Consider the following 26349-nt stretch of genomic DNA (forward strand, 5'->3'; position numbering starts at 1 on the left):
AAGCTAGAAGTGATTAAACTTAGTGAGGAAGGCATGTTGAAAGCTGAGATAAGCCAAGAGTTAGTCCTCTTGCACCAAAGATTATCCAGGTTGTGGATGCAAAATAAAATTTCTAGAAGGAAAATAAAATGCTACTCCAGTGAACACATAGAAGATAAGAAAGCAAAATAGTCTTACTGTTGATTTAGAGAATGTTTTAGTGGTCTGAATAGAAGATCAAACCCTCCACAACATTATCTTAAACCACAGCTTAATTACAGAGCAAAGGCTTAATTCTCTTCAATTCTATGTAGACTGGAGGTGAGGAAACTGCAAAAAGAAAGTTTGAAGTTAAAAAGGTTAGCCCTAGAGGTTTAAGAAAAGAAGCCATCTCCATAACATCAAAGTACAAGGTGAAGCAACAAGTGCCGACATAAAAATTACAGAAAATTATCCAGAAGATCTAGCTAAGACCATTAATGAAGGCACCTATACTAAACAACGGATTTTCAATGTAGGTGAAACAGTTGGAAGTAGAGAATTATACTAAATCTACTCTGTCTGTGTTCTATAAATGAAACAACAAAGGCTGAATGATAGCACATCTGTTTAGAACATGGTTTACTAAGTATTTTAAGCCCTTGTTGAGACTTAGTGCTCAGAAAAAAAGAAAGAAAGAAAGAAATATTTCTTTCAAAATATTACTGATTGACAATGTGCTTTATTTCCCAAGAGGTCTAATGAAGATGTAGTGTTCTTTTCATGACTGTTAATACAACATCCATTCTGCAGCCCATTTTGGTTCAAGGATTAATTATGACTTTCGAGTCCCACATTTCAGGTGGATTCTTTACCAGCTGAGCTACCAGGAAACCCAAGAATACTAGAGTGGGTAGCCCATCCCTTCTCCAGTGGATCTTCCCAATCTAGGAATTGAACCAAGGTTTCTTGCATTGAAGCCGGATTCTTTACCAGCTAAGCTACCAGGTCAGTTCAGTTCAGTCACTCAGTCATGTCCAACTCTTTGCGACCCCATGGACTGCAGCACTCCAGGCTTCCTTGTCCATCACCACTCCCGGAGCTTGCTCAAACTCATGTCTATTGAGTTGGTGATGCCATCCAGCCATCTCATCTCCTGTGCCCCCTTCTCCTCCTGCCTTCAATCTTTCCCAGCATCAGAGTCTTTTCCAATGAGTCAGTTCTTCCCATCAGGTGGCCAAAGTATTGGAAACTATCAGGGAAGCCCCTTATTATGTAATAAGTACACTTAGTAAAACTAAAGCTGCTATAGATAATGATTTCTCTGTTGGATGTGTGCAAAGTAATTTGAAAACCTTCTGGAAAAAATTTACCCTTCTAGATGCCATTGAGAACATTTGTGATTCATGGGAAAAGGTCTAAATATCAACATTAAGCAGGAGTTTGGAATTACAACCCTACGGATGGACATGTGGAGCTTAAGACTTCAGTGAAATAAAAACCCTAATGTAGTGAAAATAGCAACATAATTAGAATTGGAAGTGAAACCTGAAGATGTGACTGAATTACTACAATTTCATGATAAATCTTAAAGAGATTAGGAGCTACTTCTTATGGATGAGCCTAAAATGCTGGTTAAAATGCTGGTTAAAATGCTGTGAAAACTGTTGAAGTATCAACAAAAGATTTAGGATATTGCTACTGAATGCAAGTCGTTGTGCCTGTTGCTCAGTGAGGCCAAATAATACTGAAACATCAGAGTTTGAGGCCATGCCAAACTCTTGTTGCAGGGCCTTGCCAGGAGACAAGTGGCTCATGACTTAAAAATCCTGAACTGTTTGAAAGCTTTCAGCAAAGCCCTCAAAAAGCAAAGTGACAGTGGACCGTGATTAGTTGTTCCAAACTTCTTGGTGTCAGATATTTTGTTCTTGCTGCTGTGCACGTCAATCAGTTCAAGATGTTCCTGTAAACCTCCAACAAGACAAATGCTGTTTTCTGTTTAGGTTAGGTTACTGTCAGGTGACGGGAGCCAGCCCACGAGATCCCACCCATGACAGAGTCATGGGAAAGAGGAATGATTGAGCACGGCTTCTCAGGCCTCAGGGATTCTCGGAAGGCTGCCTCAGCGCTCACCTTGAAGATATCTGTCTTTCTGATGTTTACTATAAAAAACCTCTTCTTATTTTCTATGACTTAAGCAAAAGGCCTTTCCCGATTTCCTTCTAAAATAGATCATTCTGAAACCTCAAATCAACAAAGCCCCTGAACGGTAGCACCCTAAATAAAATTATCTGGGATATAGAGTATGCTGATCTAAATTCCTTTTGCTAACATATTAGTTTGTTTAATAAATGTACCTGTGCCTTTGGAGCCAATGTGCATAACTGTTCCTTAATAATAAAATAACATTGAGAGCCTCCACACAGAAAGCCTTTATGGGCACAAAACCCTTAGCAGGAAAAAGGGCTTGTTGGGAAATATAGGAAATGTTGCTTTGTGAAACTGTTGCTTAGTCTATATTTACTCGCTATGTTTTTACTCTTAACGTATTTAGCCTATATAATAAAAGCATAATAGTTAGAGATTTCTATAAGTAGAAGTTTAGCTTTAATGCAAATAATAAGACAGTTGTTGATTTAACTGATGATTCTTACTTAAAGCTGAACTTCAGCTTGCTGTTCTTTGACTTTATGGAACTACATTCTTTTCTGTTAAGCTCAAGGCATAGAGTAAATTACTGAAAACAGGTTTTACCTTGAAACTTTCTATTGATGAATTCTTTCCTGTTGTGCCTGATACAAAAGTGTTCTGACTGATCAACCCTTATCAATAGGAGAGTCACAAGATGTTAGCAGGCCCCCAGGCCGAAAGATGATGTAAACAAAATGAACTAAGATATGCAAACGATGTCGGTAAAGGTCAACACTGTTGACCCATTAAGCTGATTTGATATGACTCTATACATTTGTCTCTATGTACCACTAAAAATATAAAAGCTGTCTTAAAAAACAATAAAGGCGGGAGACACTTGGAAACACCAAGACTCGCTGTGTCTTCTCATTCACATCGCCGACGCCATCCATCCTGAGGGAACCCTTGGACCTGCTGGAGCTAGACTCCGGCAGTCAGGTCACAATGTGCCTGTGTATTTCAAACTATAGGCAACGTTCTTTTTAAAAAGGTACAGCATGAGTAAGCACAGGCAACAAAGCACAAAAGTTAAAGTAAGGTTAAAGTAAATGGAACAGATCTAACATGGAGTCGGATTTGCTCTTCCCTTTTACACCACTGAGGAGGGCATGACAACCCACTCCAGTATTCTTGCCTAGAGAAACCCATGAATAGAGAAGCTTGGTGGACTATAGTCCATAGGGTCACAAAGAGTCAGACAAAACTGAAGCGACTTAGCACACACACACATTATATGAATTTAGCCAGTAAAGTAGCCAGCAGAGTTTGAGAGGACTGACTGCAATTTTAAAATGAGTTCTACTGTGGGTAAAGTGCTATCAAATAGCATTACATGCCACAGAGAAATCACTAATGTTAAAAGTGTCGATTGATGTAGCAAATTTTATTATTGTCTTATTTTAAGAAGTCATCACAGCCATCCCAATCTTCAGCAACCATGACCCTGATCAGTCAGCAGCCATCAACACTGAGGCAAGATCCTCCACTCATAGTTATGACTTGCTGAAGGATATGATGACGGTTACCATTTTTTGTAATAAGTTTTAATAAGGTATGTAGCATTGTTTTCTTTTTTTTGAAGACATTAAGCTATTGCATTCTTAGTAGACTAGTATCATGTGTACATAATTATCATATGGACTGGCAAACCAAAAATTTTGTGTGACTCACTTTATTGCAATATTCATTTTATTTCTGCGGTCTAGAACCAAACCGTCAATATCTTTGAGGCATGCTTGTAGAAGGTGGTTAAGTGAAAAAGGGGAAAGAAGAATGCTGAAACAGCAGAATAAAGTATTCAAAGACCTGGAATCACAAAACAATATAGAGCATTCTGTGAAGGCAAGCAGGAGATGGAGGTGGAGGTGGAGGTAGAGGTGGAAATAGAGGTGGAAATAGTGGTCTAGCTGGAGGGGTTGGGCATTCCAATATGGACGTAAAAACCTCTTCCTAAGAGCCACAAACTCAAATGACCATAGTTTTGGCAGAGAAGCCCAGTGGTTTATGAGAACAAATTAGAGCCCTGTTTGGGGTGGGGGGGGTGTTTGCCTTTCTTGTTCATTCCTTCCTCATGAAGGTTGCTCCAATAGTGGAACATCTCTGGCTTTTCACACCTCCTCAGGAATATTTCCCCAGATGGGGTTATTTGACAAGTTTGTGATCAGGATTAGCAAGCATTCCTCTGTTTTTCCATTTTCTTTCTGTTTTGAGAGCCAGCCTGTCCATGGATAGCACAAGTAATAGTTGCTCAAGGCCATGGAATGAACAATATAGTATAGTGGTTGCTGTAGGTTGAGACCTTTAATCTAAGCTAATATTGCTTGAAACTAACTGGATCTCAACCTATTCTCAAGACTGACTCTGGATGCCTTCAATAAATTTGATTACAAAGAAAGAAAGGGACACAGGAGAGACTATAATAAAAAACAGAGGTTAGGTTAATAAAAAGGTTATTTATTAGATTTTTATTTTTTAGTAGGAAGAGTTTTGAGCATGTTAATTATATGAAATAAGTCATAAGGAAGAAAAAGAATAAAAATTCAAAGATATGAGTTGGATGAAGAGCAAAATTACATAAGGAAGAGAAAGGTGAATGGATCCAGGTGTGTATATGAAAGAGTTCTACTAAGTATAGGAGCTACAGAGGTAACCATAGAAGTAGGAAAAACAAAAATGAAGGGACGTTGTAGCTTATCACATCTATTTTCACCTTGGAATATAAAGTAAAGCTATTTCCTAAGACACAAAATTTGTGAAACAGAGCTGAGATGTAAAGTAAGTAGTAAAAATTTGACATAGTGTTCAAAAGTGGTGTCTTAAAATGATGGTTTTCTCTTGCTATCACTACCTGCAAGACATATACTTCTTTTTTTTTCCCCCCACTTTGAGGAGCTATATTTCTTTAAAAGAATATACACTAATGGAACTACATGCTAATTAATGTTAATTAAATAAACCATTTGTGTTTCCTTGTAGAATTAGGTTTCTATGTAGCCCATATATTTTTTCTTCCAATTTAATTAAGACTTTTAATTACTTAATCAAAACGACTGTTTGGAGCACTTAAATGATTGAGAAGATTAAAAAAATCCAGTTGATAAGTTACATCTAATTTAGTGTAAATAATATGTGTTTCTAGAAACACCTTAAGACCTTAAAACACACGTATTTTTAATGAAATGAAACTAAATATTTCTAACATGAATCACACAGTATTTCTCTGATATTAAAATTTTACAACATCCATTAGGGAAATATGACCTACCTAAGAATATGCTATTCTTAATTTATAGAGGAAATTTCACATATGAAACTTTCACCTCCTGATTCACGCTGCTCAACTTGTAAGTGGTATTTTAGTTAACAGTGTTGGTTATGAGTCATCTATATCAAAGAGCTATTACTTATAAGGTGTTTTATGCATTACTATTTCATGTAAAATGTAGAGGTGGAGTTAGAAAGCATTCAATGAGTGTGCTTCTCCTCTCTTAAGTATATAATTGTGAGTCACTCAGTGAAACTAAGCCTGTGACACATCTTTAATGATATACCTTTATAACAAGGCAGAATGGAAACTTTGAGAAAGTAATATTTTCAATGAAGTCAATTCTTTAGGATTCACTTTGACTTCAGTACTTATCTTTTATAGTCAACCTATTTTTCAAAGTGTAACTTAAATGCTATACACACATACACTTTGATATCTAAATGTGGCCAATTTTAAAAAGCACAGCATTCATTTAAATTATATAAATACACTTAGGTCTGAGGCTCTTAAAACTTCAACACCAAATTGTTTCTAAACATATATGAGATTATATTTATATATATATATATGTACATATATGTATATGTAAATATATTAAGGTAAAAATAATTTGCTTTCTTGAAAGAATATATTCTAGAACTATGAATCTTAAAATCAAAGCACAAAATATCATAGTTTTATGATACAGATTATTACAAAGAATAATTATATTTTCCACTCTTTAACATATTTGCAATTCCACTTTTTTTATGTTTTCTATTAGTTGGCTTCTCATGAAAAACGTTTTAGTAGACATGAATTCATAGTATTCTCTGTTGGCTTCGTGCTAAAAATCATACCTGCCTATGCAGAAGATGTAGGTTCAATCCCTGGGTCAGGAAGTTTCCCTGGAGAGGAAATGGCAATCCACTCCAGTATTCTTGCTTGGGAAATCCCATGGACAGAGGAGCCTGCTGGATTTTAGTCCATGCAGTCACAAAAGAGTCAGACCCAACTTAAGAATTCAACAAGAACAAGACACATTTTCTTCAAACCACTTAGCATCCATTTTCCCTTCAGATAGTAACACTTGGATCTACTTCTTAGGGCTAGTGATTGGGTAGAGCTAATTGGTACCCAGGTTCTGGAGTAAGCTAATTACTTAATCCTAACAGAGGACTCCATCACCCTTTGCTAAGCTAGAGACTTCTCTGTAGCTCAGACTTTAAAGAATCTGCCTGCGACACAGGAGATCTGGGTTCAATCTCTGGGTCGGGAAGATCCTCTGGAGAAGGGAATGACAACCCACTCCAGTATTCTTGCCTGGAGAATCCCATGGACAGAGGAGCCTGGGGGTCTTCATTCCGTGGGTTCGCAAAGAGTCAGTCATTGACTGAGTGACTAACACTATGACTATGACTACCTAAGCTTTATTTTCTTGGGCTCCAAGATCATTGAAGATGGTGACTGCAGCCATGAAATTAAAAGATGCTTACTCCTTGGAAGGAAAGTTATAATCAACCTAGACAGCATATTAAAAAGAAGAGACATTACTTTGCCAACAAAAGTCCAACTAGTCAAGGCTATGCTTTTTCCATTAGGCATGTATGGATGTGAGAATTAGACTACAAAGAAAGCTGAGCACTGAAGAATTGATGCTTTTGAACTGTGGTGTTGGAGAAGACTCCTGAGAGTCCCTTGGACTGCAAGGAGATCCAACCTGTCCATCCTAAAGGAAATCAGTCCTGAATATTCATTGGAAGGACTGATGCTGAAGCTGAAACTCCAATACTTCTACCACCTGATTCAAAGTGCCGACTCATTTGAAAAGTCCCTGATGCTGGGTAAGATTGAAGGCAGGAGGAGAAGGGGATGAGAGAGGATGAGATGGTTGGATAGCGTCACCCACTCAATGGACATGAATTTGAGTAAACTCCGGGAGTTGGTGATGGACAGGGAGGCCTGGCGTGCTGCAATCAATGAAATCGCAAAGAATCGGACATGACTGCACGACTGAACTGAACTGAACCTAAGCTAGGCACATCAGAACAAATGAGAGGGGATCTTGAAAATACCAAGCACAGCTATACACTGAAACTTACATTGTGGTAGCTATCTTCAAGTGAATGTTTCCATTAAGCTAAATTTTATTTTTATTGTTAACATGTTCTTCTTTATTTTTGTGAATTATTTAGCCTAATCTCAATTGAGATATTCATGTATTTTCTATTAACAAGGTATCTTGATTTCTTGAGCTTCATGTTTATAGATGGAATAATTTTCAGGTTGAATAGCATTTCTGACTTTTCTCCATAATTGTCATTCACTTCTTTCCATGGCAAAAAATGACTTAACTGAAGGGTAAGCTTGGGGGAAGAAATTGAGCATACCTCTACCAAACCCTTTCCTTCTCCTCTTTTCATAACTATGTGACACAAATTTGTTTTTGCTCTCTTGTCTTGTATTAATCTTAGTGAGGAAAGCTCTGTATCTGTGACAGAAACCAATAATTGCCTTAGTTTTGCCTGTGATTGCAGTAGACACTGTGTAATATAGTGGAGATTTTAAACATTTGATCAGGTTTTTAAATCACATCTTCAATCCAGCCTCTTTCATAATAAACTTTTGTTTCAAGCTACATAATCTTATAGCTATCAATTTATGGACCCTGATTTGGAAAGGAGAAGAAAAAGATAGTATTAACTCATCCCCATTGAATACTGCACAATTATGACGACTCAAACTACTTAATATCTTATAGATCAGATATGTTCCATTGTAGTGTGTGCATAATGTACCTCCTTCCACTGTGTAATCTTTTCCTCCCAAATAAGAAGGATTCAGCTTTATAGGTTTTTGATAATGATTACCACCATGATGAATTATTCTACTATCCCTATAATATTGGTTTATACAACTCTCCTGCTTCTAGGCACAGTACTATACTTGAGAAATTGTCCTATAACATTTTCATTTACTCTTTACTTGTCTGTGTCTACTACTACTTCTGAAGTTTTTTCTTGGTACCAACTTTCTTACTGAATATTGTAATGTTCAGCAATGATAAAAATGATTAATGATATAAATAATATAGATTACCAACAAGCAATGATATAACTAGGCATAGAAAAATTGCATGAAATATACATTAAAAGTGATTGGAAAATTCGTAAATAGTTGAATATGTTTGTAGTCTATAAAGTACTTTTCCATATATTATCATTTTGCATCTTTAAGAGTTCAAAGAGTTGAATGTGTGACATTCCCTTTTTAAACATAACGTTATCACATATGTCCAATTTTTTAAAAATATGATACCAGATGTATTAACAATCATACTGTAAATATATTTCAATTAGCTTTTGGTGTATGGAAAAATACTCTTAATGTCAGTGGTAAAACACAAAAAATGTATGTGCTGATGATTCTGTAAGTACGCAATTAGGTTAGGGCTCAGCTGGGCCATCACATATTTGTTTCATGTGGTGTCATCTGGGATCACTCATGCATTTGTGGTCAGGGAGCAGGCTGGTTAGGGGCTGGTTGGGCCAGGATGGCTTCACTTACATGTCTGGAATTTGGCTCAAGCTACCAACAAGGCCACTCCAGTTTTCTTTCAAGCCCAGCTTGGAATGATGACTGGTTTCTAACAGTGTGAGAATGCTAATTGCAAGGTTTCTTGAAGCTTGTCACTGAAACCCTACAACATCACTTCTACAATATATTATTAGCCTATCCCTTCTCCACCAGATCTTCCTGACCCCAGAATTGAACCAGGGTCTCCTGCATTGCAGGCAGATTCTTTACCAACTGAGCTATCAGGGAAGCCCCATTAGTCAAAAAGTCTGACTAAATTCAAGAAAGTGAAGAATCAGACCCTATCATTTCCTGAAAGGAACAGCAAAGTCGTATTGTAAAAAGGTGTGCATACAGAGATTTAAAAAACTGTGGCTACTTTTTCATCTACTATAACACTTATTTGAGGCTGAAAGTATAAGAGAGACTAATATTTATTAAGTGGTTACTACATTTCAGGTTACTATATTTCAGATATTGCATATCTTCATTTATTAATCATAATGTAGACTCTATGTGGCAAGGAATATCCCTATTTTATGGTTAAGAATACTGAAAATCCAAAAAATTAATTAACATGTCCTATTGCCTATAGCTAATAACTGATAGAACCAACCTTCAAAAATAAATCTGCATGATTTCAGAGACTATGTCATGCCATAGAAAAGAAAGTATAAGTAAAATTAATAAATGATACATTAGAGCTAAAATATTGGAATGAAAATAGTGTACTTAGAAAAATATTTTCACTGACTATCTAAGTAACAAATCACTACAAAACTTAATGCTTAAAAGGGAGGGGATATATGTATACCTATGGCTGATTCATGTTGAGATTTGACAAAAAACAGCAAAATTCTGTAAAGCAATTATCCTTCAATAAAAAATTAATTAATTTTAAAAAAGCTGTTTAGCTCATAAAATTGTGTATCTGCAATTTTGACTGGACTTGGCTATGAAGTTCCTCTGCTGTTCTTAGCTGGGCTCATTCATATCTCTAGGTAGATGACATTATTTGCCAAGTAGCTTTGCCTCTCATGATTGGCTAGCTGTTGGCTGAGGTCTGAAAAATGATAGATGAAGTTTATTAGTGAAGGTTGATACAGCAGAGGAAAAAACTACTTCAGGATACTATGACATCAAAACACCTAGCAGCATTATCTAGCAAACACTGCTAAGACAATTTCAAGATAGAATGTTCAAAATATCATTCAGTTTCTTTTCTTTTCTTTGATAAGGTATGAAAAAAGAGAGACCAACTAAAATAAATGCTGAGTTTATTATCAGAACTAGAAAGAATTGGAAATTAGGAAGGCAAATTTGTCTGAAAGCAAAATTTCTTCTTATCCCTAGTCTCAAAAAATGGATAAAAGTCTTAGAATGAGATTTGTGGTCATCGATTATTCAAATATGACTCTGAAACTGTTTTTAAGGCCTTGTATTCATAGTAGCACCCAAAATAACACATATTTAAGAATAAATTTGACCAAGGAGGTGAAAGATCTATACACTGAAAACAAGATTTGGTGAAAGAAATTGAAGAAAATACAAACAATGGAAAATGTTCATGAATAAGAAGAATTAATTGTATTAAAATGCCCATACTACCTAAAGATATCTATAGATTTAATGCAATCCCTATCAAAACCCCAATAGTATTGTTTTGTATAAACAGAGAAAAACAATCCTACAATTTCTATGGAGTCATAAAAGATCCTAAACAGCCAAGGCAATATTGAGAAAGAAGTATGAAACTGAAGGCAACACATTTCCTGATTGCAAAATCAGTATGGTAAATGATATAAAAAAGACACTTTGACTAATAGAACAGAATTGAAAACCCACAGTAAACTCTCTGCTAACAAGGGAGCCAGGAATACTTGATGGGGAAAGGATAGTCTCTTTATTAAAAAGTTCTGGGAAAACTGAGTAAACACATGCAGAAAAACAAAACTGTACTCCTGTCATATGCCAGTCTCAGAAATTAGCTAAAAATGGATTAAAGACTTAAATGTAAAAACTCAAAACACAAACCTCCTAAGAACTCAAATCATAAACCTCTTCCCTTATCTAGAAGAAAAGATAATTCAAAAAGATACATGTACCCCAAGTTCATTGCAACACTAATTATAATAGCCAGGACATGACAGCAACCTTAAGGTCCATAAACAGAGGAATAAAGAAGATGTGGTGGTATATATGTATATATATGTATGTATATATATACATATATACATGTCATATGTATATATATATGTATGTATATATATGTATATATATATGTATGTATGTATATGTATATATATATAGTGCTTAGTTGCAGTCATGTCTGACTCTTTATGACCCCATGAACTGCAGTCTGCCAGACTCCTCTGTCCATAGGGATTTTTCAAGGAAGAATACTGGAGTGGGTTGCCATGCCTTCCTTCAGGAGATATTCTCAACTCAGGAATTGAACTGGGGTCTCCTGTGTTGCAAGCAGATTCTTTAACAGCTTAGCTTCCAGTGAGTTATACACACACGCACACTACTATGTATAAAATAGATGACTAATGAGAACCTACTGTATAGCATAAGGAACTTCACTTGGTACTGCATGGTGATGTAAACAGGAAGGAAAGCCAAAATAAGGGTGTATATTTATATGTATGGTTGATTTACTTTGCTGTACAGCAGAAACTGATATAGCACTATAAAGCAACTATAATCTAAACAAAACGCATGCAGGGAAAAAAGTTTTATGCCACAGATCTTAGCAATGTTTTTTTGGATATGACACTAAAATACAATAAAAGTAAAAATTAGTCAGGACGACTACATCAAGCTAAAGAGCTTCACACAGCAAAAGAAATAATCAACCAAATAAGAAGACTACCTAAGGGATGGCAGTCATATACTGATAAGGTGTTCATATTCAAAATACATAAACTCATAAAACTGAAGAGCAAAAAAAATCAATTAAAATATGAAAAAAAGAAATGAATAAATGTTCTTCCAAATGGCTGACAGGTACATGAAAAGATGCTCAATATTGCTTGCTAATCATTAGGAAAAGGCAATCAAAAAAAAATGAGATATGACATTATGCTTGTTAGAATAACTCTCATCATAAAAACAAATGATTAATGTTGGTGATGATATGGAAAAAATGGAATCATTTTTAACTCTTGACTCATTGGGAAAGACACTGATTCTGGGAAGTATTGGGGACAGGAGGAGAAGGGGACGAAAGAGGATGAGATGGCTGGATGGCATCACTGACTCGATGGACATGAGTTTGGGTAGACTCCGGGAGTTGGTGATGGACAGGGAGGCCTGATGTGCTGCGATTCATGGGGTTGCAAAGAGTCGGACATGAATGAGCGACTGAACTGAACTGAGGCGAATTTAATTCAGATGACCATTACATCTACTACTGTGGGCAGAAAACCCTTAGAAGAAATGGAATAGCCCTCATAGTCCAAAATGCTATACTTGGATACAATCTCAAAAATGACAGAATGATCTCTGTTCTTTTCCAAGGCAAACCATTCAGTAGCAGAGTAATCCAAAACTATGTCTCAATTCCAAAGAAGCTGAAGTTTAACAGTTCTATGAAGACCTACAAGACCTTCTAGAACTAACATAAAAAAAGATGTCCTTTTCATCACAGGGGACTGAAATGCAAAAGTAGGAAGTCAAGTGATACCTGGAGTAACAGGCAAGTTTGGTCTTGAAATAGAAAATGAAGCAGGGCAAAGGCTAACAGAGTTCTGCCAAGAGAACACACTGGTCATAGCAAACACCCTCTTCCAACAACACAAGAGAAGACTCTACACATGGACATCACCAGATGGTCAACACCAAAATCAGATCAATTATATTCTTTGCAGTCAAAGACAGAGAAGCTCTATACAGTCAGCAAAAACAAGACCAGGAGCTGATGGTGGCTCAGATCATGAACTTCTTATTGCCAAATTCAGACTTAAATTGAAGAAAGTAGAGAAAACCACTAGACTATTCATGTATGACCTAAATAAAATCACTTAATATTATACAGTGAAAGTGATAAATAGATTCAAGGGATTAGATCGGATAAACAGAGTGCCTGAAGAACTATAGATGAGGTTTGTAACATTGTACAGAAGGCGGTGAACAAAATCTTCCCCAAGAAGAAATGTAAAAAGGCAAAATGGCTGTCTGAGGAGGTCTTTACAGATAGCTGAGAAAAGAAGAGAAGCTAAAAGCAAAAGAGAAAAAGAAAGGTATATCCATCTGAATGCAGATTTCCAAAGAATAGCAAGGATAGATAAGAAAGCCTTCCTAAGTGACCAACGCAAAGAAAGAGAGAAAAAAATAGAGTGGTAAAGACTAGAGAGCTTTTCAAGAAAATTAGAAATACCAAGCGAATACTTCATGCAAAGATGGGCACAAAAAAGGATAGAAACTGTATGGATCTAACGGATGCAGAAGATATTAGAAGAGGTAGAAAGAATACACAGAAGAACTATACAAAAAGATCTTTATGACCCAGATAATTACAATGGTGTGATCACTCACCTAGAACCAGACATCCTGGAATGTGAAGTCAAATGTGCCTTAGGAAGCATCACTACGAGCAAAGCTAATGGAGGTGAAGGAATTCTAGCTGAGCTATTTCAAATCCTAAAAGATGATGAAGTTTAAGCACTGCACTCAATATGTCAACAAATTTGGAAAACTCAGCAGTGGCCACCGGACTGGAAAAGGTCAATTTTCATTCCAATCCCAAAGAAAGGCAATGCAAAAGAATGTTCAAACTACCGCACAACTGCACTCATCTCACAGGCTAGCAAAGTAATGCTCAAAATTATCCAAGCCAGGCTTCAACAGTAGAACTTCACCCGAGAACTCCCAGATGTTCAGGCTGGATTTAGAAAAGGCAGATGAACCAGAGATCAAATTGCCAACATACATTTGATCATAGAAAAAGCAAGATAATTCCAGAAAAACATCTACTTCTGCTTCATTGACTGTGCTAAAGCCATTGACTGTGTAGATCACAAGAAACTGAAAAATTCTTAAAGAAATGGGGATACCAGACCACCGTACCCACGTTCTGAGAAATCTGTACGCAGGTCAAGAAGCAACAGTTAGAACCAGACATGGAACAATGGACTGGTTCCAAATTGGAAAAAGAGTATGTCAAGGCTATATATTATCACCTTGCTTATTTAACTTATATGCAAGAGTACATCAAGTGAATGCCAGACTGGATGGGGCACAAACTGGAATCAAGTTTGCTGGGAGAAATATCAATAACTTCAGATATGCTGATGACACCACCCTTATGATGGAAAGGGAAGAGGAACTAAAAAGCCTCTCGATGAAAGTGAAAGACGAGTGGAAAAGTAGGCTTAAAACTCAACTTTCAAAAAAATAAAGATCATGGCATCCGGTCCCATCACTTCATGGCAGATAGATGGGGAAACAATGGAAATAGTGACAAACTTTATTTTCTTGGGCTCCAAAATCACTGTAGATGGTAGCTGCGGCCATGAGTTTAAAAGACGCTTACTCCTTGGAAGGAAAGTTATGACCAACCTAGACAGCATATTAAAAAGCAGAGACATTAATTTGCCAACAAAGGTCTGTCTAGTCAAACTTATGGTAAGTCATGTATGGATGTGAGAGTTGGACCATAAAGAAAGCTATGCACAGAAGAATCGATACTTTTGAACTGTGGTGTGGGAGAAGACTCTTGAGAGTCCCTTGGACAGCCAGGAGATCAAACCAGTGAATCCTAAAGAAATCAGTCCTGAATACACATTGGAAGGAATGATTCTGAAGCTGAAGCTCCAATATTTTGGTCATCTGATGCGAAGAACTGACACATTAGGAAAGATTCTGATGCTGGGAAAGATTAAAGGCAGGAGGAAAAGGTGATGATAGAGGATGAGATAAGGTTGGATGGCATCACTGACTCGATGGACATGAGTCTGAGCAAGCTTTGGGAGTTAATGATGAACAAGGAAGCCTGGCGTGCTGCAGTCCATGGAACCGCAGAGTCGAACATGACTGAATGGGTGAACTGAGGATTATAAATAATATAGCCACTATGGAAACCAGTATGGGGTTTCCTCATTTAAAAATAGAACTACCATATGATCCAGCAATCCCATGTCTGATTACATAGTCAAAGGAAATGGAAACAGGACCTTGAAGATATATCAGTACCTATGTTCATTGCAGCAGTAGTCATCATAGTCAACATACGGAAACAATCTAAGTATCCATCAACATCAGTATTCAGTATTCAGTTCAGTCACGCGGTAATATCTGACTCTGCAACCGCATGGACTGCAGCACGCCAGGGCTGCCTGTCTATCACCACCTCCCAGAGTTTACTCAAACTCATGTTCATTGAGTCAGTGATGCCATCCAACCATCTCATCCTCTGTCGTCCCCTTCTCCTGCTTTCAATCTTTCCCGGCATCAGGGCCTTTTCAAATGAGTCAGCTCTTCACATCAGGTGGCCAAAGTATTGGAGTTTCAGCTTCAACATCAGTCTTTCCAATGAACACCCAGGACTGATCTCCCTTAGGATGGACTGGTTGGATCTCCTTGCAGTCCAAGGGACTCTCAAGAGTCTTCTCCAACACCACAGTTCAAAAGCATCCATTCTTTGGCGCTCAGCTTTCTTTATAATCCAACTCTCACATCCATACATGACTACTGGAAAAACCATAGCCTTGACTAGATGGACTTTTGTTGGCAAAGTAATGTCTCTGCTTTTTAAAATGCTGTCTAGATTGGTCATAACTTTCCTTCCAAGGAGTAAGCGTCTTTTAATTTCATGGCTGCAGTCACCATCTGCAGTGATTTTGGAGCCCTCCAAAATAAAATCAGCCACTGTTTCCATTGTTTCCCCATCTATTTGCCATTAAGTGATGGGACTGGATGCCATGATCTTAGTTTTCTGAATGTTGAGCTTTAAGCCACCTTTTTCACTCTCCTCTTTCACTTTCATCAAGAGGCTCTTTAGTTCTTCTTCACTTTCTGCCATAAGGGTGGTGTCATCTACATATCTGAGGTTATTGATATTTCTCCTGGCAATCTTGATTCCAAGCTTGTGCTTCATCCAGCCCAGCGTTTCTCATGATGTACTCTGCATATAAATTAAATAAGCAGGGTGACAATATACAGCCTTGATGTACTCCTTTTCCTATTTGGAAGCAGTCTGTTGTTCCATGTCCAATTCTAACTGTTGTTTCCTGACCTGCATACAGGTTTCTCAAGAGCCATGTCAGGTGGTCTGATATTCCCATCTCTTTCAGAAGTGTCCACAGTTTATTGTGATCCACATAGTCAAAGGCTTTGACATAGTCAATAAAGCAGAAATAGATGTCCATCAACATATGAAACTACATATACAAGTAAATATTATTCAGCCATAAGAAAGAAGGAAATCTGGCCATTTGTAATATTGATGGACCTTGCGGGCTTTATGTTAAGTGAAATATTCAGACAAAGACAAATAAATGTATGATACCACTTATATGAGTAATGTACAAATGTCAAACTCAAGAGAGGAATGGTTGTTACCAGGGACTGGTGAGTTGGGGGTGTTGGAGGTGTAGAAAGATGGGGAGATAGTAATCAAATTAATCAAAATTGCAATTATAAGACAAGTAAAATTTGGAAATCTAATGTATAACATGATAATTACAATGTACTCTATTCTTAAAAGTTGCTGAGAGATATGCAAATTATGAGGAAATCAGAAACTATAATAGTAACAATGTGAGTGTGGGAGTATTAACAAAAGATATGGTTGTAATCATCTTGTAATACATAAGTATAAAATTAACACATTTTATACCTTAAATTTATACAATGTTACATTTCAATTATACCTTAAAGATAGAGAAGAGTGCCTGCAATTAAAATAAAGCACTTGAAATGCGAAGAGAATAAATGGGCCAACTAGGGTGTTTCAATCTCTCTAGTTTCAGCCATCTCGACTTCCTTTCATGTCAGCTATGAATAGAAAGTCTAAAAGTCTAATAACCAACTCCAACTTCTAATTCAAAGATTCCACATCATTCTTGTTTGCACGCATATGTTTCCAAGAACATGAAAATTTCCTGAATGACTCATTTTTCAATGTACTAATAGGAGCACAGAGGCACTAGCTATTGATTTTTGATCATTACTCCCTACAGATATTGTACTGATTCTCTGAATCTGGTGGTAATCTCAGACACTAGCAATGATGGAGATGGGCCACCACTTTCTCTTATTGTATTCCTGATGCTCTTAGCCAAATAGCCAATATCATCTGAATTTAAGCTCTTTTTCTGTTTGCCATTTCCACTGGACATCAGGCCATCCTAGACATATTTGGATACAATAGTATCTAATATCTGTCAAATTACAAGATGAGCAAGAAATATTTGGAATTAGTGAACTGGGCTTCTCAGCACCATAGTTGAGGCCATGATCATGGAAGTTAAGCAACATGGCAGGAGTTAATTCTGTCCAGTGGCAGAGGCAGACAGAAAATTTTGAGTCTTTCTGAAAGAAGAGGTGATCCAGAAGAAAGGTGAAACTCTACTTATGATGGTGAAGTTCATTCCTCAAATCAGAGGGAAATACAACAGTGATGGCTGTATCTTCTGCTAAGGCTGCTGCCATTAAGGTTAAGAGAGTCCTTTCAGTGGGGATATTTAAAGTAGTGGGTTGTATTTAAATACATCTATTGCAGCCATGAAATTAAAAGACACTTACTCCTTGGAAGGAAGGCTATGACCAAACTAGATAGCATATTTAAAAGCAGAGACATTACTTTGCCAACAAAGGTCCGTCTGGTCAAGGCTATGGTTTTTCCAGTGGTCACGTGTGGATGTGAGATTTGGACGGTGAAGAAAGCTGAGCGCCAAAGAATGGATGTTTTTGAGCTGTGGTGTTGGAGAAGACTCTTGAGAGTCCCTTGGACTGCAAGAAGATCCAACCAGTCCATCCTAAAGGAGATCAGTCCTGGGTGTTCATTGGAAGGACTGATGTTGAAGCTGAAACTCCAATACTTTGGCTACCTCATGCGAAGAGTTGACTCATTGGAAAAGACCCTAATGCTGGGAAGGATTGGGGGCAGGGGGAGAAGGGGATGGCAGAGGATGAGATGGTTGGATGGCATCACCAACTCGATGGACATGGGTTTGGGTGGACTCCAGGAGTTGGTGATGGACAGGGAGGCTTGGTGTGCTGTGATTCATGGGGTTGCAAGGAGTCAGACACGACTGAGTGACTGAACTGAATTGAACTGTTTGGGTTTAATACCTGAGTCAGGAAGATCCCCTGGAAAAGGAAATGGCAGCCCACTCCAGTATTCTTGCCTGGGAAATCCCATGGACATAGGAGCCTGGCAGGCTACAATCCATGGGGTTGTAACAGAGTCAGACATGACTTAGCCACTAAATAACAGTAATTAAAATGAGAATTAAACCTTTAGGATACACTGATCCTTAACATGTTTTCAAGAAGTTAGGAAGAGACTAACAAAGTGTAATCCCAATACTAGAAAGTAATAATCCCGATTCACAAGAACATGGCTTCAACTGCTGTCTGAAATTTGGTCATGATACATGAATGCTGCTCATCCTTTAGTTGTATCCTCCACCTCATGCAAAAAAATCTCAAATATCACAACCCCTTTAAAATATAATGCGTTTTTACATGTTAGAACTACGTGTGTATCTTTAAAAATGATATTTGTGCATGTATCTATTTTTAGAAATTCTGAAATTCTCCTAAAGGATTATCTTAAACCATCAACAGAATTAGGATTAAGAAGTGAAATGAAAGAATTAATTTTAGGTAGGGTAATCTTCATTTCTCAGTATGGCTAAAAATTTAGTTACAAGGAACAAAAGGTAAACATTTCTTGATACGTATGTGTTCAAAATTAGTCTAAACACTAGCAAGCAATCAAAAGGGAAGGCAATTCATGGTAGAACCATCAAATTACCAGAAAGATTGACTTTTAAACTTTAAATAATTTATGGCAGCATATTGTCAAACTTTCTTTTTACTAAGATCAAGATATGCTTAGTATGTTTTCCTTTGATCTTTGATGAAACAGAAATGTAATTCTTAAATATTTTTCACATATAATTAATTTTTTTCCTGTTCTGCTGCATATATACAGTTTTGCATTCAAATTTACTGCAGTGAGATATATAAACCTCTTGTTTATATAAAAATAACATACAAAATATGCTATATTGAAGCCTTTAGGAGTTAATTCAGTTTGAAGTTGGCTGTAGAACTTTGTGGTTTGGTTCCTACTCAGTAAATATTCCCAATGCTTACATAATGCCAAGCAAAATAAAATATTCCCTGGAAATTTTCTAGAGGGATTGAAAATTTAGGTTAAATCCTTCAGTCCAAATGGAAAAAAAAAATTTCATTGAAAAATGTGTATGCATAAAATATAAGCAAGAACACAAAATTTTTATGCAATAATAGCTTTCTTTTTGATTTAAGTGTCTTTGTAAAAATGAAAACCACTCAAAGAAACAAATTTCTCTCTTCATATCAGGAATGAGGCTTGATAATCTGTGAAATTTGTAATTCACAAAAATGTATATGTTGCCTTTTAAACCATAATCATAATGGATTATATCAAGAATGCTATGTCATCAATTTTTTCCTTCATGCTTACTTTCATTTCCCTTTGGAAACCACCTTAAAATCATAGGTCTTTGGAGTTTTTAGAGGTTTAATGTGTCTTCAGTGTTCGGTCATTTTCAAAAACAAAAATATTGACATGAAGAAATGTTCACTGACGAATGATAGATTCCTGAATATGCAATGGTCCACAAAACGTGGCAAGTCTGCCACATCCTGTCGGAGCTAGAGCCGTGTGAAGAATCATTGAAATGATGTTGAAAACCTTCCAACACCCCAGAACATGTAACTCTTGAAATTTGAACTAAGTCCTAGGAGTTTCTGGGCTTTTTGATCACCATCATGCTGAAGCACACTTAGCGATGAAATCCACATTAATTTTCAGTAACTGAAGCATATGGTGACAAGAAAAAACAGTTCAGACGAGTGTTTAGTGAGAACTTCTTTCTTCAAAAATACCTTTTCAATTTTCATAATTTCAAAAGGGCACTTAGTGAAAAGTTCCCCTTCTAGTCTGCTCCAACTCCCTTCTTTAATAGCAATGTTTCCAATTTCTTGTGTACTCTTGCAGAATACATCCATGGATATACAAGTAAATTTAAATATATACTTAATTTCTCCATTTTTGTTTCCAGAAAATTGTAGTATATATATGTTTTTCAGCACTTTGGTTTTTGTTATTATTATTGTTGTTTCAATTTTCTAATCACTATATCTTGGATATATACTTCCACTTTAAAACACAAAGTTATTTTGTTATTTTTTAAACTGATGAGTAAATATTATTTAATTTTGTTTAAAAAATAATTATTTAAATACATGTGTCATATTTATCTAGCCAGATGAATTCCATGTGTGAAATTCATTAATCTAAAAAGTCTCTTTTGATAAATACTTACTCTATATATCTATGCTATGCTGAAAAACAAAGTAAAGCAAAAACCCTACAAAGAATAAGCACTATATGCTTTATTGCACATGTGTGCATATATTTGCAAGATACTAATAAATCTTAAAAAGCAACATTGGTTTTTCACAGGTCATGTTCATCTTCACTTGCAGTAGCTATAACCAAACTGCTCTCTGCATAGGTTTTACCAAATATTACTAACGTAATCCAATTATGTCAATTCCTGTTTCTCAGTCTCTCAGCACCTGAGTGTGTTATTAATCTTTTTGTTTTTTAATCTCAGCCAAACCATAAAAGAGAAAACCGGTAGTATTCATTGTCTTTTCCTCTGTGTTAATCAGTGAGGTTGATGTTAAACCTATGTAAAATGACTTGGCACCTGAGGTGTCTTAATTAGGGAAGGGAAGTCGCTCAGTCGTGTCCGACTCTTTGCGACCCCGTGGACTGTAACCTACCAGGCTCCTCCGTCCATGGGATTCTCCAGGCAAGAATACTGGAGTGGTTTGCCATTTCCTTCTCCAGGGGATCTTCCCAACCCAGGGATCGAACCCAGGTCTCCCGCATTGGAGGCAGACGCTTTAACCTCTGAGCCACCAGGGAATAAATAAAAGAACAAAAGAAAGAAAAATGGAAAGAAGGAAGAGAGGGAGGGATGGAAGGTGGGAGGAAGAAAAAAAGAGTGAAAAAGAGAGAAGAGAGGAGAGGAGAGGAGAGGTGATGAGAAAAAAGAAGGAAAGAAAAGGAAACAAAAGAAAAACTGGAGAAGAAAGTAGAGAGTGATGGAGGAAGAAGGAAAGAAGTCGGAAGAAGGGAGGGAGAGAGAAAAGCTATGTAACAGGTTATATTCCAGGGGGAGTGGATGAAAGAACAAGGTTCAGCTGAAGCTATGAATACAGAGTGCAAGAGGCAGTGTGTGCTTAGTTGATTGGTGCCAGACAGTAGAGTTAAAATTGAAGGCATTAGATCATCTAGAATGTTTTTTCAACTCTTTGTGACCCCATGGACTGTAGCCCACTAGGCTCTTCTGTCCATGGGGATTCTCCAGGCAAGAATACTGGAGGGGGTTGCCACGCCCTCCTCCAGGAGATCTTCCCAACCCAGGGATAGAACCTGTGTCTCTTATATCTCCTGTATTGGTAGACGGGTTCTTTACCACTAGCACCACCTAGGAAGACCTAAGACAAAACGATAGGTAGCAAAAGGGGGCCATAGGGACGTGTTATAGGCTTAGTCGCAATCCTTGTACACTAAGGTGATGTGTATGATTAGAGCTGAAAAAACAAACACCAGATAACTTGATAACTGTATACAGGAGAGTGATGACTCTGAGATTTTTTTCTTTCCTTTTCTTGGCTTTGCTGGTTCTTTTGTTACAGCACACAGGCTTTCTCTAGTTGCTTCGGGCAGGCTTCTCTTGTTGTGGGGCAGGGGCTCTAGAGCATGTAGGTCCAGTAGCTGCAGTGCATGGGCTTAGTAGCCCTGTGGCAGGTGGGATCTTGATTCCCCACCCAGGGATTAAACTTGCATCCCCTGCATTGGAAGGCAGATTCTTAACCACTGGACTACCAGGGAAAGCCTGACTTCTATATATTTAGTCATATCATTTTAACTATCCGAGTAAACAATGTTTATTTTTATGGAAAGCACAGGAAACATGTGATATAATTAGCCCAAGATTTTTTTTTCCTTCTCTGTCAGTATAACTGGCAGAAGAAACTCTTATACCTAACAATTTATCTAAAATATTAAATACACTCAGCCAGAGGACAGCGAAGGCATATAGAGGACAAATTCAGGGAAGCACTTAGGGATCTTTAACTCCCCTTTTCCCTGATTATCTCCATCAGTAACTTCCTCCCATAGCTGCTGCTGCTGCTGCTGCTGCTGCTAAGTCTCTTCAGTCGTGTCCGACTCTGTGCGACCCCATAGACAGCACCCCACCAGGCTCCCCCGTCCCTGGGATTCTCCAGGCAAGAATACTGGAGTGGGTTGCCATTTCCTTCTCCACCCACACTAAATCTATATCCTATGGGAAGCAGTGAAGTCACTATACACACATGGCCTTAAGATACCTGCTCAACTCTTCCTGTAACCAAATACTGACCCTGAGTCTATCTATGATAAATAGAAATTCTAGAGACCCTGATCCTGGGAAAGATTGAGGGCAGGAGCAGATGGGGGTGACAAAGGATGAGATGGTTAGATGGCATAATCAACTCAATGGACATGAGTTTGAGCAAACTCCAGGTGATGACAGAGGACAGAGGTGTCTGCTGTGCTGGTCCATGGGATCACAAAGAGTCACATGTGACTGAGCGACTGCACAACAAAAGAGACATCATTGACCTGATTTTCTTTATAGGTAAGTTTTGCTTCATCTTATCTAACTTGTTTATTCATACAATTTATATGTAAGGTCCATGAGAATAATTTATACCTAAAGGGTGTTTTCTTCCTTTTTTGTCCATTGCACTTCTCTCAGTACCTAAAGTAGTGCTGAGCACATCAAAGATACACATTACATCTAAATACTTCAGCATTTAAATAGCTGTTAAGTGGATCTCTATATGTTGGATGTCTAATTGTACCATAGGGAGTAGGATTCTGCTGATAACTGAACAACTCTATGTCTCTTTGGAAAAGAAGGTTTGCTCTGTTTCTCTAATGCCATTGCAGCAGCCAAGTAATCTCACTGGACAATCTGTAGTCTTCAGAGATTGAGAGAATTGAATCCTCCTAGTATGATTTTTATGTTTTGTTTGTTTTGATTCTATTGTGCTGTTTTGTTTTTTTTGCAATGCAACTTTTCAATACCGTGTCCTTATTTTCATGTGATGAATGTTAGTAATCCAGTGGTTTGAGTCAATTTAAAAGCATTTAATTTTGTTTTTCTCTCATAGTTTTTGAGCCCACCCAAGTGCACTGCAATCCATCAAGGAAGGAAAGCCTGCATTTTGTGCGCCAGAGTTTTTGGAATTGATTTAGCTGCACCTGAATCCAAGTTGATTATTCTTCAGACTCCCAGGCTTAACTGTTTAAGTCTATAGCACATTAAACTCTTAGGTATAAAGATTCACAGCCTGGTCACTGGCCTGGCTCTAATTTTAACTTGGAGTTAGTACTGTTTCTTTTGGGATTAATGAAAAAGCAAAAATATTTATCAGAAAACTGCCCAGAGTGCTAAATTTAATTTTACAACTTCTGCTGCAGAAAAGTTAATTTTCCCAGACTTTGTGAACCCTAAATTTTCACCCATGGAATGTTAGGCACAACATTTCCTACAGTTATCTTTCTTGCTTCCCTTCTCTTGGCAAGATTTACCTTGTTGTGAATTTCCTTAACGTGGACAGAAAGGTTAAAGCAATAAGAACATGTGGTCACTCACCTTCCTTGGAGCCTGGTTTCTGAAAGCACTTATGTTGATGTGGCAGCCTAACTCTCTAGGGCTTACAGGAAAACTCAGTTCTATTCCGGAAGCTGCTATGAGCCAGCGGCTATGAACTTGTGGCCCAACCACAGGGAATCAGGAACTTCTGAGTTACAGCCCAGACTCAACTGAACCTCACTATGTGACCTCAGGCAAGTTTCTCAACATTTGCCTGTCCCTTATTTTCCAGCTATAAAATGGGAAAAAACATTTCCTCATTCAAGTTAAGCAGTAAGTTGATCCTGCTATCCTCTGGGTTAGTGTTCACATATGTTTGGTTCTTTGTTTTTTTTAGTAACAACTTTAAGAGCATAATGGGATTGATATTTTATTTTCTAAAGATTGCCACATAAAAAGTGAAATAATTGGAGATGAACTAAATTAAGTCAGGTATATAGAAATTCACATGAATAATATTTTTGGGGCTATGCTATAAACACTCATTGGGTTAGGAACCTCCCTGTCAATTATATGTGACTTCAATGAAGACAGGATCTTGGGGGCTATTTTATTACCTGTACTATACACCCATAATCTAGAAAAGTGCTTACTGTATAAGACATGCTCAATTAAATGGTTGCTGGATAAATGAATGAACAAATGGATAAGTGAAAATTAATGCTCCAAGAATATCGTAGACAAGGATATTATAAATTAGAGTTCTTAATTTTCCTATATAGAAATATTTTAAAATAAACAGAATTATAACCACATCAGAACATAAAAAAATTAATATAGAAATTGAAGTTATAAATTTATGATACTTTAGAATTTTTTATGCACTCTTTTGTTATTGCTCAGTCACCAAGTTGTGTCTGACTCTTTATGACCCTATGAACTGCAGCACATAAGGCTTCCCTGTCTTTCACTATCTCTCAGAGTTTGCTCAACTCATGTCCTTTGAGTTGATGATGCTATTCAACCATCTCATCCTCTGTAAAGAATCTACCTGTGATGCAGAAGACCCTGGTTCCATCCCTGGGTTGGGACGATTCCCTGGAAAAGGGATGGTTACCCATCCCAGTATTCTTGCCTGGAGAATTACATGGACAGAGAAGTTTGGTGGGCTTCAGTACATGGGATCACAAAAGAGTCAGGGTCGACTGAGCAACTAACACATTCACTCTTTGCGTGCTGAATCACTCCATTCATGTCCAGCTCTTTGCAACTGTACAGACTCTAGCCCTTCAGGCTCCCTCTGTCCATGGGATTCTCTAGGCAAGAATACTGGAGTGGGTCGCCATTTCCTTCTCCAGGGGATATTCCTGACCCAGAGATTGAACCTGCATCTTTTATGTCTCCTGCATTGGCAGCTGGGTTCTTTACCACTAGTGCCACTTCATTCACTCTTTGCCTACATATAATTCAAAACTATCTTGTAATAATCTAAGTAGTCTGCCAAATTTGTTACAGTTTTCCTGCTTCTGTACATTTTCATATCCTAACTACTCACGAAGCATGTATTAATACTTATTTTCATGATAGGTATTGATTCAGAGACATCACAAGAGCAGAAAAGTTATGTGACAAAGTGTGAAATGAAGTTATTATTTAATTATAATAAGTATTTTTGGAATGTAAAAAGGATGGGAAATTTTGTATAAAGGAAAGTTACAAAATTAGGCATTAACAAAATATCAAAGCATTTTTCTAAAATTACTTTATTGGTGGCAATATCCATTTTTATTTATAAAATTTGCCTTAATAGTTTAAAATAATTTAACATGTACCCAGTTAACTCCAGAATTTTCACTTTTTAGTCAATTTCTGTTGTATCATAAAGTTGTTTTAAAAAGTGAATAAAATCAGTAAGTGGGAGATGGGTCTTAAATTAGATACTGACTAAATAAGGGAAAAAATAGTTATTCATGTATTATATATATGTTAACAGCTAAATGCAGGTTTTTAGCTTTTACTTTATAATAATCTTTGATGACAGGTTTCCCTGGTGGCTCTGTGTTAAAGAATCTGCCTGCTAATGCAGGAGATGAAGGTTTGATCCCTGAGTCGAAAATATCTCCTGTAGAAGGAAATGGAAATCCATTCCAGTATTCTTGCCTGGGAAATCACATGAACAGAGGAACTTTTTGGACTACAGTCCATGAGGTTGAAAAAGAGTCAGACATGACTTAGAAACTAAACAACAACAGCAATCTTTTATGGCATTAAAGAAAAAACCAACACATCATAATAGAGTTTAGGGAAAAATAGGAAGAAGAGAATTGCTTAGCCTTTTGCTTATGAAAAAAAAAAAGTGCTTGTCAGCTAAGTACTTATTCTTTTCTTGTGGGAATTTAAGAACTGCATTGCTAATGACTCATATATTGAAAAAAAACCAAACCAACTGAGGTGGTGCTTTCGGTTACATGAACTTGCCATAATTCTTTTTAATGA

Source organism: Giraffa tippelskirchi, chromosome 2 (genome assembly GCF_054371585.1).
Source record: "Giraffa tippelskirchi isolate mGirTip1 chromosome 2, T2T-mGirTip1v1.2.pri, whole genome shotgun sequence".
NCBI lineage: Eukaryota > Metazoa > Chordata > Mammalia > Artiodactyla > Giraffidae > Giraffa > Giraffa tippelskirchi.